Source organism: Zingiber officinale, chromosome 3B (genome assembly GCF_018446385.1).
Source record: "Zingiber officinale cultivar Zhangliang chromosome 3B, Zo_v1.1, whole genome shotgun sequence".
Classification (NCBI taxonomy): Eukaryota; Viridiplantae; Streptophyta; class Magnoliopsida; order Zingiberales; family Zingiberaceae; genus Zingiber; species Zingiber officinale.
The window spans coordinates 73984098-73990097 of record NC_055991.1 but is presented as its reverse complement, the minus strand read 5'-3'; positions in this window follow the sequence as shown (position 1 = coordinate 73990097).

Here is a 6000-nt window from a genome sequence, read left to right as displayed (position 1 = left end):
TAGAAAGATGAAGGAAGCACTTAATGTACTAATTGAAGATATGAAGGTCAAAGCTACCATTGAAGAAGATTTGACCAAGAGCAAATCATTCAGCATAATCAACCTAATTCAAGCCTTAGATGAGCTTAATTAACACTTAAGTCTCATGTCTATATAGTAGAGATTTGTAGTCTCAATTTAGATCCAATTTTTACTTTTATTTGGGTTATAATAAAGCCATAAGGTTAAAATGGCTAAGTAGTCTACATAGACCTTTACTAAATGGGCATTCTTTTGGCCTTTTAGGGTTTTTTGATCACCTTATAGCTATAAATAAAGGGGGTGACGGCCACACATGTATCTTTGACATATTTTCAATCCAAAGCATGGTGAGGCCCTCACTTGTTAGTTCTTCATTGAATTAGAACTTATCAAGGCATTTCCTTGTGGCGTTCGAAGACTTATCAACCTCCATCCCAAGGTTGTGGCGTCTTCCATCTTCTATACTGATACGAACCCCACCAACAAATGTGATGGAACCCGAAACAAAGGTGGATAGAACCCCAAGAACTAAACGACAAGAGTGTGAGTCTTGACCCGTAACCAAGAATTAGCACGAACCAAGCCTACGAAGGAAAGAAACGCCACACCTAGGGGTGATAAGTTTCGATGGGTTGAACGCCACGAGAGTAGACTCGATAAGTTCAGCAAGTTCTTTCAAGAACTAAGAGAGCACACAATCTCACCAAAAACTAAGTTGCTTCATACTAAGATGTCCCTCCCTTATATAATGGGAGTGAACAAGGAAAAATACAAGATAAGTACATGCACAATTAGAGTCCCAATGTTGCATGCCTCATGCAAGCTATCTAGAAACCCAAAACAAAATAAATGCATGCACAATTAGAGTCCCAAGTTGCATGCTTCATTAAACAATCTATGTCACGCCCCAGAGGAGTCCCTGTCCGAAGAAATTTCGGCAGCATCTCCCCTGTACGGCGGACAATCTGAAACTTCTACATAACACAAATACCTCAGCCACAGGCGGCTGGAATCATAACAATAAATAAAAGCAAACACCACGCAGTTAATATAATTTATTCAGCCTCTGGCTGTCACAACCACGCAGTTAATAATAGTAAACAAAAAAAACAATAGTACTCTGACTCGAAATCCACCCTACTCCACTACACTCGTAAAGCTCAAATCCGACGAACTCACCTCTTCTACCGTCCAGGCAGGCATGTAGTAGAATAAAATCCAAATCATACCAAAAATCCATCAACATCTCAAAAATCCATACAAAGTCCAAGTATCCAAACAAATCAAGTCTATAACATAGTCAAAGAGGAAACAAACAAAACCAGTAAATCCGTAAGTCCTCGGGTCTTCAGGGGACCAACAACTAGAACTCTCTCCTGACAGCATCATCCTGAAATATAACAACAATGGAGGCGGGGTGAGTCCAACACTCAGCAGGTACAATTGATATGCAAAGTAAAGAAATAACATCTAGCACTAATCATGCGTACAGTCTCCTGATAAAAATAAAGATAAATGCAAACCGAAGTAGACAGGAGAGAATCTGTACTAACCAGGACCCGGTATAAGGACAAACAGTCCGAAAGGTATAGAAGACATGTATGCATGTCAAACATAGGTATCCAAACAATATGCAGCATATAAATGCAGCAAACACAATCACAAACAATAAATGCATCATGAATATGATGCCAATGTCATGGTCACCCCTGACGCCAGTCAGCCAACTCACAACAAAAGTGGGACCGAGTGGGTAGAGCTGTGACGACCGTGCACTCTGCATCACTACCCCTGATGAGTAGCCGAGTGGACGGGATGCTGTCGGAGTACACACGTACTCCTACCCCAAATCATAAATGGGGGAGCGCAATGCTCTCATCTCCCGGTACACTGTGACGGGGAGGGATCTCTAACGTGCTACACGCTGCATCACACTACCCCTGAGCGGACCAACGGAGCACGGAAGAGCAAACTGACGTGCTACCACGCTGCATCACGCTACCCATGAGCGTCACAACGGAGCACCGAACAGAGATGAAACTGGCAAAGTGCTCGACAATAATGGAGCAATCTCTCACACAGCATGCAATCATGCGAATGGTGCATGTCACTAAGCATGGTAATATACTAAACCAATCTCTGGACATATAACAATGGGCACCATAGTGAATAAATCATATCAAGATATACTGATCAATAAGGTATCAAACCTAGGTCCTGAACATGTGAAACACGGTTAAATCACTACCCCTATGAGCATGTGCAATCAGGTACGTAACAACACGAGATGTAAAACAAACAATCAATCAAGCAGATAACAGGTATCGGGTAGTGAATAACCAAAATAGATAAAAAAAACATAATCGTTGCTATTGCTTAAATTCATTACTATGCATATCAAAATGACATAAGTCAAAAGTACCCGCCTCCGAAAATAGAAAGGATTGTATCCGGTCCAATTCTGACGTCGAGATACCCATCTCGCGTCAAGGTCCTGTGTCACCGATATAAACATAATTTATTTAGCTAACTGAAATGTATAGCTAAATAAAATCCTTAAGGCTAAATTAGGGTTAAACCCAAATCCACTCAAGCCACATATCACGATTAAATAGAATTAGGGCACCCTAACAAGTCCACAACTAGAATGAAATCTAGTACATATACAAAATTACCTCTACAACTTGTCCAAATCTGGTTGGAAACGTTGCTATTGTAAATCAACAGTCGGAGCAAGGTTAAATTGCCAATCTCCCAAACCGATAAACCTAAATCACAATTCCAACACCTTCATTAATCAAATTAAACCCAAACTCAGCAAAAATTATATCATCTACACCTTACCTAAATTCACAGCAGGAATCACTGATCCACTGAAGGTCTGTTACTGCCAACAAGGGTTGATTGCTGCTGGAAACCTTAAATTACACTGTTGAATCACTGCTGGAATCACTTGTTGTTACCTCATCCGAACAACCTTACTCTGAAGAGGAGATGGAGCTTAGGCAAGGGAGAACACCGGCAGTGGTACTCGGGTGCCGGTGAGATGGAGGACTAGGGCACGGTATGATCTCTGCTCGTCGACGTCCAGTGGCTACTGATCACCGCGATGGGACCGAGAGCAAAGGTGTCCGGCGGTGGCTCGTCGGACCAGAGGAGAAGAGAGGGAGTCTCGGTGGCCGACGCTGCTTCGGTCCAGAGAGGGCAACGGCAAGGGATCGGCAGAGTCGGCAAAAGAAGGCGGCGGTGCTAGGTCAGCAGTGGCTCTGTGCAGAGCTCAGCGTGGAGAAGGCCGACGATGGATCTAGGGGACGGCTGGCCCAAAGAGGAGATCGGAGAGGCTAGGGCTCGGATGGCGGCTCTCATCTGCCGGCGTCGGCCGTGACGATCGGGAGACACAAGAGGAAGGAGGCGTCGGCGCTGTGCTGCAGGGAAGAAGGAAGTCGGGAGGCAAAGGAGAGGATGAAGAAGAAGAAACCGCCGGCGCTGGTTAGGGCACACGAGAGCAGGCGCGGGTGAGGCTCGGGTGCGCGAGGGAGAGGGAAAAAGGAACGGCGGAAAGAAAAAAAAACAAAGAAAAAGGAAATATAAAATAAACATTTCCTCGCTTAAATGGGTCGCCTAAACAGGCTTTTCCGGGCCCCATTTTTATCCCCGTTAACTTGTCCGTACGAGCTCCGAAAAATTCCGAAAATTTTTGGAAAATTCCCTTATTAATATTCGCCTATTTTCGGTATTTTACAATCTAAAATACTTAAGTCTTCATGCATGGATGAATTCCCATGCTTTGCATGCTTATTAGCGTTCTTCCGTTAAGCGCGGCCAGTCATGGATGGTTATGCCCGATTACGTGGATTAGGTCACGACTGGCAGTTGTGATTATCATGGTTTCTCCTTGCTCATAGTCCTCCCAATGTTTTTTGATTAGCCCATTTAGTGCTTCCTTAAAACGCTTTACCCGTAGTCTTGTAATTGGGCCTTCCGGAAGTGATAACTGATATCTCTTATCTTCAGCCCTTGGGCATACATCATATACCAAGGTTCATGCTTTTCTAAGCATTGGGTCGAGGTTCTTTTCATCAATCTTATCAATTTAGTTCTTTCTTTCTTTCTTCTTCCATTCGTTGTGGGTTCTTGAGATATCTTTCTCATTAGATTCATATCATTTGGTATCAGAGCTTTGGTTTTTCTAAATCCATTTCGTTATCCTTTTTCTTTTGTGCTTGAATCTTTATTTATTTTGTTCAACATTATCTACTTATCATTATCATCTCAATCTTAGTGAGTTTTAGTCATCTTGTTGCTATCAAAAAAAAAGGAAAAAAAAAATTTCGGTAAAAAAAAGGCCGAAAATAAAAGAAAAAGAAGGTGGGTATAGAGAATCGTTATTTCTATACATGCATTTTCCAATTCTGCATTTTCTTTAAAGTCTTGCCTAGTATACTTGCATTTTCTAATTCCGTATTTTCTTTAAAGTCTTGCCTAGCATACTTGCATTTTCCAATTCCGTATTTTCTTTAAAGTCTTGCTTAGTATACTCCGTATCTCCTATAAAGTCTTGCCTAGTATACTTGCATTTTCCAATTCAGTATTTTCTTTAAAGTCTTGCCTAGTATACTCCTCATATCCTTTAAAGTCTTGCCTAGTATACTTGCATTTTCCAATTCCATATTTTCTTTAAAGTGTTGCCTAGTATACTCCGCATCTTCTTTAAAGTCTTACCTAGTATACTTGCATTTTTCAATTCCATATTTTCTATATAAGTTCTGCCAAGATTTAATTCTGGCAAATTTCCTTTTAGTCCTTAATATCACTTTTTAATTCTGTAACTTGTATTTTTATATCAATTCCTATCTTTTATCCTAATACCATTGGGAGTTTAAATTAGTCAACGAACGCTTATAGGGAAATTGCCACAATTCTAAGTTCTTTAAAGAGCTAACATTAGTGAGTTGAGTGGTTGAGTGTCAACAGATTACATTAATGGCGACAAGTTTTGAGGAAGCAAGACCTAGAGAAACACTTAAACAACGAGCCTTGAAACAACAGTTGGAACGTATGGAAATCAGATTCAATCAAATCCTTGACAGATTAGAGAGACAAGATGCTATAATTTCGGGATTGTAAAATAGCCAAGCTGGTAGAGCTCCTACATGAAATTCAAGACAATATAACCATGATGACAACAACAATGATGATGATGATGGCGTATTTGAGGACATTGATGAAGAGGTTCTAGTGGATCTGGTCATGCTAGAATTGGTGGTAGAAGAGGAAGAATGAATGATTATGTTGATAGAAACTTGGGAAATATCAAGATGAAGATTCCTTCATTTCAAGGCAAAAGCGATCCAGACGTATATTTGGAGTGGGAAAAGAAAGTTGAATTAGTGTTTGATTGTCACAACTACTCTGAAGAGAAGAAGGTAAAACTAGTTGTTGTTGAATTTATTGATTATGTTATTATTTGGTGGGATCAAATTATTCTAGGCAGGAGAAGAAACAACGAGAAACCCATTGGAGAAATAAGAGATGAAATCTATTATGAGAAAGAGGTTTGTGCCATCACATTACTATCGAGATTTGTACCAACAACTATAAAGTCTAACCAAGGATCCAAAACTATGGAGGAATATCGCAAGGAGATGGAGATTGCCATAATTCAAGCCAATGTGGAGGAGGACCGAGAAGCAACAATGGCAAGATTTTTACAAGGTTTGAATTCAGAAATTACAAATGTAGTGGAGTTGCAACATTATGTGGAGTTGGAAGATATGGTGCATATGTCTATGAAAGTTGAAAGGCAACTCAAAAGGAAGGGTTCAATCAAGTATGATCAAAATTCATCCACTTGGAAATCTAGTTGGAACAAAAGAGATGATAAATTTGCATCAAAGAGTAAGACCAAGTTTTTGAAGAATAAAGATGCTGGTTTTCCATTGGTCAAAGGTAAAGAACATATCCAATCTTCAAGAAATA